This window comes from Salvelinus namaycush, chromosome 20 (genome assembly GCF_016432855.1).
Source record: "Salvelinus namaycush isolate Seneca chromosome 20, SaNama_1.0, whole genome shotgun sequence".
Classification (NCBI taxonomy): domain Eukaryota; kingdom Metazoa; phylum Chordata; class Actinopteri; order Salmoniformes; family Salmonidae; genus Salvelinus; species Salvelinus namaycush.
Genome location: NC_052326.1, coordinates 18,226,055 through 18,236,443, shown reverse-complemented (window position 1 = coordinate 18,236,443; position 10,389 = coordinate 18,226,055). Strand labels below are relative to the sequence as shown.

Below are 10,389 nucleotides of genomic sequence, written 5' to 3'. Positions count from 1 at the left end.
AACAAGTAATCATTTTTAATAAAAAAGGTAGGGGCCAAAATTAATGACACAGCTCAAGATTCTTATAAATAAAGTAGTCAAAAGTTTAGTATTTGGTCCCATATTCCTAGCACACAATGACTACATCAAGCTTGTGACTCTACAAACTTGTTGGATGCATTTGCAGTTAGTTTTGGTTGAGTTTCAGATTATTTTGTGCCAAAATTTATGGTAAATATTGTATCGTGTCCATTTGGAGTCAGTTTTATTGTGAATAAGAATACAATATGTTTCTAAACACTTCTGCATTAATGTGGATGCTACCATGATTATGGATAATCCTGAATGAATTGTGAGTAATGATAAGTGAGAAAGTCAGGGTCAAAGATCATACCCCCAAGACATGCTAACCCAGAGCGTGAAAAACACCATGACATTCGCAGGGGTCTCTATTGATGAAATTGCCTAACAATAAAGACGTCATTTAAACTGTAAAAGTGAATGGCCTTTTAATGTGGCATGAACATAACCAGTCGTTATATTTTTATCTGTATCACTTCTACTCCGCTCCCCTGCTCAGGGGCTGGACGTCGTTGGTCTACTAACCACCGGTCCTGGCAACCCATCATTACACCTACCTGGCAACTATCATTACACACACCTGCGCCTCAGCATGAGGCACACATGGACTTCATCACTCCGTGATTACTTCCCCTTTATCTAGCACTCCATTGTATCACCCAGTATGCCACTGGAAGGCAGGGGGGGTGAGCGCCTACTCTAACTACGGCAGGAGGACCAGACCACTGCGGAGTACACCCTCACCTTCTGTACAGTGGCAGCATCCAGCGGATGGAATGAGCCGGCACTGCGCACCTTATTTAGAAGAGGATTGCGTGAGGAGGTCCAGTCGGAATTGGCATGCCGAGACGACACCCTCTCATTGGACGCACTCATTGCGAAGGCCAACCGTCTGGATAACCTCCTTCGGGAGTGTCGGCACTCCCATCGCCTCTCTCCCTCCTTCGCTGACCGATCTGCGTCAGAGTCTGAAACCATGGAGGAAGGGGCCACATGCCTCCCCACGGCTGAGCGACACCTTATTGTGGTCAAGAGGGGCACGAGCTTCAACGGTTCCCTCTACGTCCCAACCCGGGAGCCACTAGAGCAGGGGGGCGGCCCCATGATCATCCGTTTCCTGAGGTAGGTGTAAGTATTCCATCAACATCATTCTCCACCAAACCCTTTTTAGTACCGATTACACTAGTTGTCTGTCGCTCATCTGTTGTTTCTACAGCTCTTGTGGACTCTGGTGTCGTAGGGAATTGTATTGACCAGGCCCTTGACTCCTCCCTGAACATAACATCATACCCGCTCTCCTCTCCGTTCAAGCACTGGAAAACCAACCACTGGGATCTGGGACAATCACACACATCACAGCACCACTCACCATCACTGTACAGCCTCCTGGAGGAGTACATCCAGGAGGCTCTCCCAACAGGGTTTCATCCGCCCATCCATTTCCCCTGCGTCAGCAGGTTTCTCCTTTGTGGCCAAGAAGGAGGGGGGTCTTCGTCCATGTATTGACTACATAGGTCTCAATGCCATCACCACCAAGTACCACTACCCCCTTCCGTTGGTGCCGGCCACCATTGAACAGCTCCGCGGGGCCTGTTTTTTTTTTTACCAATCTGGACCTGCGGATTGCCTACTATATGATCCTCATCCGGGAGGGGGTTGAATGGAATGGACTGCCTTCATCAGTGTCTGGGAACTACGAGTACTTGGGGATGCCTTATGGATTAGCCAATGCTCCATCAGTGTTCCAGGCATTCGTGAACGAGGTGTTTCGGGACATGCTTGGGTGTCAGGTGGTCGTGTATATCGACAACATCCTGATCTACTAGACCACCTTAGAGGAGCACATCACCCATGTCTGGGTAGTCCTGGAACGCCTCCTGGAGAACCATCTGTACGTCAAAGCGGAGAAGTGCCAGTTCCATCAGGCCGCTGTCTCCTTCTTGGGATATCGAATCAGCCCACAGGGAGTGGTTATGGAGGAGAGGAAGGTAGATGCAGTCAGGTCATGGCCAGTCCCAACCACCATAAAGGAACTACAGCGTTTTTTGGGGTTTGCCAACTTCTACCGCCACTTCATTAGAAACTTAAGTTCTATTGCCTCTCCTCTCACCTCTCTCCTCAAAGGTGGTCCCCATAAGTTGGTGTGGAATCCTGCAGCCGATGAGGCCTTCCGCCTACTGAAGGGGCTTTTCACCTCTGCCACGAGACACCCAGATTCTACACTACCCTTCATGGTGGAGGTGGATGCCTCAGAAGTGGTTGTGGGGGCCATCCTGTCACAACGTCAAGGTAATCCTCAAAAATTGTGTCCATGTAATGGGAATTTTAATGTTTGTGCTTTTCTTATAACTAATGTCTGTGTTCTGTTCATGTGTTGTTCTATAAACCAATTTCTGTGTTCATGCAAGTGGCTGACTGAACGAATCGTCACTATCAGTATCTGCAATTTGGCAGTAGCCCAGACCTTGTTTTGAGAATGAAAGATATCTCAGTTTCAAGGTCTCAGCTTAGTGAGAAGAAGCCTTGTGAGGTGTTGGTCTGTCACATGTTATGAACCAGTATTGGTAGGTCACATGAATGAAACAAAATGTTAATGATTCATGAATTATGCTAAATCATGCAAATATAACTTGTCTGTGTATAGCCATATATAAGACAACTACTGGGACTGCCCAAGCAGAGCTCCTGATTGACATGTGTACTATGGTGCATTGAGTTGGTTGGAACCTCTCCACACGCTGACAAATAAACAATGATTCATATTAAGCGTAAGGAACGAAGCTGCAGAAGAGAAGAAGGTACGGGGTGTCACGCCCTGGCCTTAGTATTCTTTGTTTTCTTAATTATTTTAGTTAGGTCAGGGTGTGACATGGGGAATGTATGTGTTTTTTGTAGTGTCTAGGGTGGTTGTAAAGTTTAGGGGGTTTATTAGAGTAGTTGGGTTTATGTTTAGTATAGAAGTCTAGCTGTGTCTATGGTTGAGTGTAGGTATCTAGGAAAGTCTATGGTTGCCTGAATTGGGTCTCAATTAGAGACAGCTGGTTATTGTTGTCTCTGATTGGGAGCCATATTTAAGGCAACCATAGGCTTTAGCTGTTTGTGGGGAATTGTCTATGCTGAACGTAAGTAGTTTGTGTGTGCACTTGCGTTTGTAGCTTCACGGTTGTTTTGGTTAGTTTGTGTATAGTGTTTGTTTCGTGGTTTTTCCCTCTCTTACAAAATAAAGAGATGTATTTTGCATATGCTGCGCCTTGGTCCAATCAATCACAAGAAGACGATCGTGACACGGGGAGTTGACATTTAATTAGGAATGGACATGCAACAGGACTGGAACAGCGTCAGAACTGGGAAACACAAAGGCAGACGACAAACAGTGCAACAGTGGGGATCAGAGCTGGGGAACTGACAAATATAGGGGAGGTAATAAACAGGTGATTGAGTCCAATATCACTGTTGCGCATGACGAGGAAAGGCAGGTGTGCGTAATGATGGTGGCAGGAGTGCGTAATGCAGGTCAGCCTGGTGTCCTCGAGCGCCAGGGAGGGAGAGCGGGAGCAGGCGTGACATTAAGATTGATTTCAAGTGTCCCTGCGTAAGAATTTTCACAACACTAGTCTAATAAACTGTCTCCTGCAGAAAATAACTATGTCGTTGGTGATTGGGAGCTCCTGGTGGTGAAGTTGGCATTAGAGGAGTGGAGACTCTGGCTGGAAGGCGCCATTTACCCGTTTCTCATCCTCACGGACCATTGGAACCTGGAGTACATACGGACAGTGAGGCGGCTGAACCCGTGCCATGCAAGGTGGGCACTTTCCTTTACCAGATTCAACTGCACCCTGTCATACTGCCCAGGTTTAAAGAACATCAAAGCCGATGCCCTGTCCCATCTCCACGATTCGGGAGAGGTTCCGGTCCTGAGTGCGCCCATCATACCGCCCTCCCGAATCGTTGCCCCCATGCTTTGGGCCATGGACATAGGCCAGGCTCTGGAGAGGGAACCCTCGCCTGCTACCTCTCCTCTGGAGCGCACCTACATTCCCACGGAGGTAAGGGATTGGCTATTGACCTGGGCGCACACATCCCTTGCCGCTGGACACCCCGATATCACCCGCACCACTCAATCGATCTCTGTTAAGTACTGGTGGCCCACCTTGGTGCAGGACATTGCCCGCTACGTCAACTCCTGCTCCGTAAGTAGTCAATGTCTCCCTGGCATGCCCCAGCAGGGAAACTCCTTCCCTGTGCCTCAGCAGCCTTGCTTCCATCTGTCCTTAGATTTTGTCACTGATCTTCCCATGTCTGATGGGTTCATTGCTGTTATGGCTGTTGTGGACAGATTCTCCAAATCCTGCCATTTAATACCTCTTTCTGGTCTCCCTACCGCTCTCCAGGTTGCTGAGCCATTGTTCCAGCAGGTCTTCCGGCACTATGGCCCTCTGGAGGACATCATTTCCGACCGTGGTCCTCAATTCAGGTTGCGAGGATGGAAAGACTTCACATCCGGGTACCGGCCTCAGTCCAACAGGCAGGTGGAGAGGACCCACCAGGACCTGGGGAGGTTCCTGTGAAGTCACTGTCAGGACCGGCAGGGAAGTGGGCCTGTCATGCCAAATAGTGTTTCCCCTGCTAAAAAGTGCGCCCCACCCCCGCGTCACAATGGGATTCGATGAGTTATAGCTTCTGTTGCTCGGGCTGTTTCTAGAACTTTAAAAATTCTGATCGGATTACGTAATGAACCTTTGCTATGCTGGTTGCTTGGCTCTATTTTACCTCGTAGCGGTCGCAAAGGAAGGAGGACGTGGGCAGTTCTAGTTCTATTTCAGCTCATCAGCACTCGCTCAGTCCTCACAAAATTTTCACCTCAGAATTGTTTTCCAAGGATGGTGTTTTTGACAGTGACAAACTGCTGACTACCTGCTGCTTCAGAGGATCGAAAACTGTTAAGAGAACACTCTTTCTTTACCATATATTTGTCTTCATATAATTAAATATTGTTAAATAGGAACAAATTATTTAAGCTGCTTTTGCATTGACGCTGCTAGCTAGTGTCCTTATTTACCTCAGCCTGCCTAGTCAGCTAGATAGCTACAGTTATTGTAGCTTTCTGTTTGTATGTAGCTTGCACTTCAATGGCATCCCTCGGAGATGTTCTTTTATCTTTCCAACCAGGCCAAGTATTATGAAGGCACCACTGATCTCGATAAGAGGCGCAACATTCAGAGAAATTCACAATTCAGGGTAACATTAAGCAGTTAACTTCTATTAGATAACTGGATGGATTTAGCTATGTGCAACCATTTTTCAACAACCATTTCCATCTAGCTAGTTGGTCATCTACATGTTTCTAGCTATACATATAGTTCAGTGGAAGCTGCTGAGGGGAGGATGGCTCATAATAATGTCTGGAATGGAGTAAATGGAATGGTATCAAACATGTGGTTGATAACATTGAATTGACTCCATTCCAGCCATTATTATGAGCTGTTCTCCCCTCAGCAGCTTCCACTGCTCCCGCTCTCCCTCCCTGGCGCTCGAGGACACAAGGCTGCCCAGCTCTACGCCATCCTGCCACCATCATTACGCACACCTGTTTCCCTCGTCATGCGCATCTGCGACTCATTAGACTCACCTGGACTTAATCACCTGTGTTATTAACTCCCCTATATCTGTCTGATCCCCAGCTCTGTTCCCCGCTTCAGCAGTAATTGTCGTATGTCATTGTGTTACCCGGTTCTGAAGCTGTTCCATGTCTGTGCAAAATGAAATGTTCACTTCCTGTACCTGTTTCTCATCTCCTTCGTTGGTTCTTACAGAATGCTGAAGCCACCATTTGAAGCATCAGAGTGCTGTTTTTTTGGTCTTGGTGGTGACGTCGGGTCCGGGGCCGCCGCCGATGGAACCACGGGGTGCCTCAGCTAGCTCGTCGGGCTTCCACGGTTGGCTCAGCAGGCTCCCATTCCACGGTAGGCCTCTGCTGGATCGTCAGGGTTTTACGCCTCAGCCAGATCATCAGGCTCCCACGCCTCAGCAGATTCGCCAGGCTCCCACTTCCCAGCGGGATCATCAGGCTTTCACACCTCAACCGGATCGTCAGGCTCCCATGTCTCAGCTGGTTCGCCAGGCTTCCACGCCTCTGACGGTTCGTCGGGCTTCTACGCCCCAGCCGGCTTGTCCAGCGCCCATGCCTCGGCCGGCCCGTCAGGCTTGCCCTGGTGGGACGCCGGGTGACGCCCCTAGAGGGGGGTGGTACCGTCACACCTGCTCCCGATCTCCCGAGCGCCAGGCTGCCCAGCGCTGCTGATATAGTTATATGCCTGCCATATGGAGGTATCTAGCTGTAAGTTAAACCTGATTAATCAAATGGATAGGTGTAAGCAATTATGGTAATTCCAAATACCCTTAACTAGGTGTCTTCGCTAAACAGACACAGAGGTTGGGGGGGTGAAAGTGGAAGAGGTGGGAAGAGAGTGGTAGACAGATAAAGATGGAGAGAGAGAAAGACAGCAGTGCAAATGTATTTTATTTTTATTTATTTAACTAGGCAAGTCAGTTAAGAACAAATTCTTATTTACAATGACGGCCTACATACTTAGACTTGAGTATTTCAACAACTCTTCTCTTCCAACTTGTTAGGCAATCATATCTACCTAATGGAGGAAGGATGGCCAGCCACACAGGAGGGTGATTTTTACTAAGGAGGAGAAGGAGGCTGTGCTGACCGAGATGCATGCTGGCCATTTGGGAGTGAAGCGCATGATTGCCAAAATCAACCTACACTTCTTCTGACGGGGAATTGTCATAAAATAACCTTTTGTTTATCACAGTCTATTATATCTGAAATTATTATGATTTCAATGAATGTTCTGTCAGAGAACACACAATTTGAGTTTTTTTTAAGTTTGAGAGGGCGAAGACTGGCGCTGGAGGTGAAGCCCATCAAGCATGTTATAAGTTATATTCTGTCACCAATAGTTTAATTTTTTTTTTTTTTTTTTTTTTACAATTTGTCTTTGTTTTCCATGGCACATAATCAGACATATATCAATATCTTACATTGTCAGTAGATATCGCTCTCCTACCCTCTCCTCCATGTTTGGTGAATTGACCAACCAGACCCTCAAGACTGCTTTGGGCAAGTCCCTTGATTGGTACCAGAAAGGGTGGGAGAACAACCTGAAGGTAATTCTCTTCAAACACAACAATAGCATCCAGGCCTCCACCGAGTACGGACAGGAGCCGCAGCTGTTTACTGAGGGAAACAATGCAATTGTACAATTATTGCATATACTGTAGTCTTTCTCATTTGTGATTGACTTGTTGTTTGTCTATTGCTACCTTTGAATAACGTACTTTCAGATCACTGAAACCCCACCTGATGTGGTGCAAGTTGTCGAACCAGATCAGAACGCCTTCAAGGACCACCTTCAGGCACAGACTGAGATGAATGTGGAGGTTTTTGACAAAGTAAAAATGACTGTCCAATGTTAATTTATTCCATGGCCCTCCAAGAGATATGTAAGAGATGTATTTGTAATATGAAATATAAATGCATTTATTCCTGTTATCAATCAAGGTGAGACTGACCATCGACAAGGCACAGGAGAAACAGAAGGAGAGCTAACGGAGCAGAATCAAGAAAGGGAACAAGGGCTTCGACATCCTGGCAAATTACCTGGTTTGGAAGAAGGACGAAAGGAAGGCGAGACCTGGGAAACCTGGCTGCTCTTTCGCTCCTAGCTGAGATCACCATCTGTTAAAGTGAATATAAAAAATCTCAGACATTAACTATTTGCACACAAAATAATCTTACACTAGTTTTAGTTTCCCTAACACTGATATTTCTCTCTTAGTCTTCCTAGGTTTACCTCGGTGGAAGCCAACAATCTTCTCCAGTTGGAGCAGTTGGATGGTCGACTACTCAAAGCACTGACGCCCTACACTTCAGTGAAGCCCAATAGACAAAGTATGTTAAGCTTTGGTTGACATTTTAAAAAGCACGAAATGGTAGTTATGCTGAGCTTATAAAAATGTACCTATTCAATTTACCTCTCCAAATGACTTTAGGACCATCAACTGTCCGAGCCCTCCAGGACATATCTCATCCACCAGAACCAATGAGTTCGGATCAGTCTGATTCTCTGTGCTCTGAGTCAGTGGGGGACCAGCTTGAGGTAGGCTACACCTTTCAAAATTGTTAAAGTACATATCTCCCATTTATAACACTGCACTAATCCATCAAATTTACTCACAGTAAAGTGTAACCTGTGTGTTTATGTCTCTGTCTCCAACCCTGTTCCCTTTAACTTTGCTCCTGTTCTCCAGGACCTAGGGGTTCTGCCCAACACCCAGACGTGGATCCACCTGATGTCCTCCACTACCTGTTCTCCAGAACCTAGGGGTTCTGCCCAACACCCAGACGTGGATCCACCTGATGTCCTCCATTACCAACCACCCTCCAACTTTTCATTACATCATCTACAACTACTGTTATTGTCATTATCTGCTAACAACATTTGTTTTGCTCTATCATACTGGGCACATAATATGTAAGATACACAGATGAACTAAAAACACGAGCACTGCAAACACTCAGAACAACGAGAGCAGCAGAGCCCCCCTTCCGAGACTGGCTGCCTGTTGAGAACAAGTGACAACCTCCCACCCACACAGCAACCACCTCCTCTATATTCCAGAAACCAGAATTCACTATTTTAGTCTGATTGCCATGATTGCCACAACTATCAAAGTTTATGTATTCAAATCTTAAATTTTGCCATGTTGGTGCTGAGATCTTGCCAAATAAATATTGCCAATGCCACAGCTGTTTCACAAGGTGTTCATTATTGTAAGTTGTACTTTGATGGTGTTTATTTGTTCCACATTATTCATTGTTGTATCCTAGGACCTACAACATATATATTCAACCACAAGGGTGTACTAATGAGCTATGCGAGATGAATCATAACAGTGGACTACTGAAATGATATTATATCAGTGTAGATAAGGGAAGGGCAGGTTAAAATAAAAACATGACAGCCAGACAAGCCAGTGTATGAATCAAACGGATTTGCATATGAATGGAGTAGAAATTAGCCGACTTTGTGATCTGTGAAGGTAAATAACTTTGAGTCAAGCAGATTACACGTTTCCGAAACGTAACGTTTAAAACATGGATTTCATGTTGTAATGTTAACAAGGTACCCAAAAGGAGTTCATAGTAATGTTTTCATTGTATTAGCTAAACAAAACTTGCTTAAACAGCGAAATTGTTGCGGAAATCACCCCTGTTTGCATAGCTATGATGAAAAGAACGTAATTTATGTTGTAATGAACTCCAAAATTCTAATCATTGTCATCACACCGTTGCTATATCAATGAACGCAAATAGTTCATCAAATCCCATTGTGACGCAGAGAGGGACACTTTTTGGCATGACTGGCCCGGTTTCTTCCCTGGGCGGAGTACTCCCAGAACTCGCTTCGTCACTCCCCCACCGGGCTGTCTCCCTTCCAGTGTGTCCTGGGGTACAAGCAGGCCCTGCCCTGGCCTTGTGGACCCCGATCCAGACCGAAGCCCCTGCGGTGGACGAGTGGTTCTGGCAGAGGAAGTTTGGAACGCTGCCCATGTGAGGCACCAACGTGCCGTCTGCCGCCAAAAGGAGCAAGCGGATCGCCAACGCAGTGAGACTCCTGTGTTCCATCCTGGTGATCGGGTCTGGCTCTCCACCAGGAACCTCCCACTCCGCCTGCCCTGCCGGAAGCTGAGCCCCCAGTTTGTGGGTCCATTCAAAGTCCTCCGGCGGGTCAATGAGGTAACATACCAATTACAGCTTCCCACTAACTACTGGATCTCACCCTCTTTTCACATTTCCCTCCGCAGGCTGGTAGTTTCTGGTCCCCTGGCTGATGCCGAACCTCACGACACCCCTCCACCTCCCCTGGACATCTAGGGAAGCTCCGCCTATGCTGTCAGATCCCTCCTGGACTCCCGACGCTGTGGGTGTCGGCTCCAGTACCTGGTGGACTGGGAGGGGTATGGTCCAGAGGAGCGGTGTTGGGTTCCGGTGGACGACATTCTAGATCCCAGCATCATCTGGGATTTCCACCTTCGCCGACCGGACCGGCACGCTCCTCGCCCTCAGGGCGGTTCCCCTGGCCGGCGTCGTCCTGTGGCTGGAGCCACACGTCGGGGGGAGGGGGTACTATCACGTCTTCTCCCGCTCCGGTGCTCGACGTCACCGGTCCACTAACCACTGGTCCTGGCAACCCATCATTATGCACACCTGGCAACCATCATTATGCACACCTGCGCCCTGTCATGAGGCAAACA

At 47.3% G+C, this 10,389-nt stretch overlaps 2 long non-coding RNA genes across 3 annotated transcripts; both read left to right on the top strand.

Annotated features, from left to right (window-relative positions):
• Positions 1-1,303: 1,303 nt before the first annotated feature.
• LOC120065710 lies at positions 1,304-6,999 on the top strand. The gene is made up of 4 exons (XR_005478695.1): positions 1,304-2,048; positions 2,185-2,349; positions 5,874-6,397; positions 6,694-6,999. It is a non-coding gene; the product is annotated as an uncharacterized LOC120065710 (long non-coding RNA).
• A 70-nt stretch (positions 7,000-7,069) lies between these two features.
• On the top strand, positions 7,070-8,422 carry LOC120065709. 2 transcript variants are annotated; one of them, XR_005478694.1, is made up of 6 exons: positions 7,070-7,239; positions 7,417-7,524; positions 7,634-7,818; positions 7,911-8,023; positions 8,125-8,231; positions 8,383-8,422. It is a non-coding gene; the product is annotated as an uncharacterized LOC120065709 (long non-coding RNA). The 2 variants fall into 2 exon arrangements; XR_005478693.1 differs by having other exon boundaries at positions 7,070-7,524.
• Positions 8,423-10,389: the final 1,967 nt, after the last annotated feature.